The sequence below is a fragment of the Acomys minous genome (assembly GCF_964271855.1).
Source record: "Acomys minous genome assembly, chromosome: 7".
Taxonomy (NCBI): domain Eukaryota; kingdom Metazoa; phylum Chordata; class Mammalia; order Rodentia; family Muridae; genus Acomys; species Acomys minous.
Window position 1 is genome coordinate 90,364,036 of NC_140488.1, and position 1,059 is coordinate 90,365,094.

The 1,059-nt window shown below is 37.1% G+C and overlaps 1 pseudogene across 1 annotated transcript; it reads right to left on the reverse strand.

Annotated features, from left to right (window-relative positions):
• Positions 1 to 210: 210 nt before the first annotated feature.
• LOC311601556 (large ribosomal subunit protein uL6-like) lies at positions 211 to 781 on the reverse strand (annotated as a pseudogene). The gene has a single exon. The product of its transcript is annotated as a large ribosomal subunit protein uL6-like (transcript).
• Between the last annotated feature and the right edge of the window lie 278 nt (positions 782 to 1,059).

Below are 1,059 nucleotides of genomic sequence, written 5' to 3' on the forward strand. Positions count from 1 at the left end.
GTTTAAGGTTTACCGCCTCTATTGTCCTTGGCTGGTGTCTTACTTTGAGCGGGACCCCTGTGCCCAAATCTGCCTATCATAATGTTCTACTTGTAGGCTTCTAGGACTCTCTGGATCCTTCTACTTTGCCATTCTCCCATGTGTTCCCCAAAACACTCCAAATAGTACTTATAACTCAGGATTTTTCTCTGGAGCTGGGTAGCTTAGGTCTTACTCATCAACCTGCTGCACAGTTCCCTTTCCAGGCACATAGACACCATCCCAAAACTTTCTGATATCCTTATTGTTAACTGTTGTGGTTTGATGAATCAGAGTTGCTGAACTTGAAAGAAGTTCAATATCATTTCCTTCAATTATTAATTCACCCTTCTGTGTTTGAGGCAGAAAAAGCAATACCTGTCCTCATCTGAAATCTTCGGATATATTTTCAACCAGGAAAATTTAGATTTCAACCGAAGACCCATTCTCCTGAATATCAACATTGATGGGGAAATGAGCACACACAGATTTCGTCTTGTAACAGAATACCAGAGAAACACCATTGATCATGTTCTGATCATGACTGCAGATGGTCCAGACAGTGGCCAGTTCTTTTCTGTTGTGTCGCTACTTGTCAACCTGGAGCTTTTTTTTTTCCAAGGAGACTCAGGTCTACATTGGTGTGATTGAAGTCCCTTCTGATGATTTCTCTGGCTCCCTTAACAATGACAGTGTGCCCCTTCAGATTGATGCTGACATTTTCTCGAATGTTGACAGTCTGATTGCTGAGAATGGTGGTCATTCTCATAGTAGAAAGGTCAAGGAGAGCTCTAGGAAAACTTTTGAGCCAACTTTAGTCACATTTTATTTCATTCAGACATGTGTTACATTGAAAACTGTATTACATCAATTGATATATGTGTTACATTTTATATTTTTATAAGACAATAATATCAAAATATACTAAAATATAAAATATACAATTAATCCACAATGAGAGATTTTTAGAATGCAGAATTTTATAATTTGCTAGTTGAATAACAAATTTTCTTCTTAAAACATATAAAGAAAAAACATTTA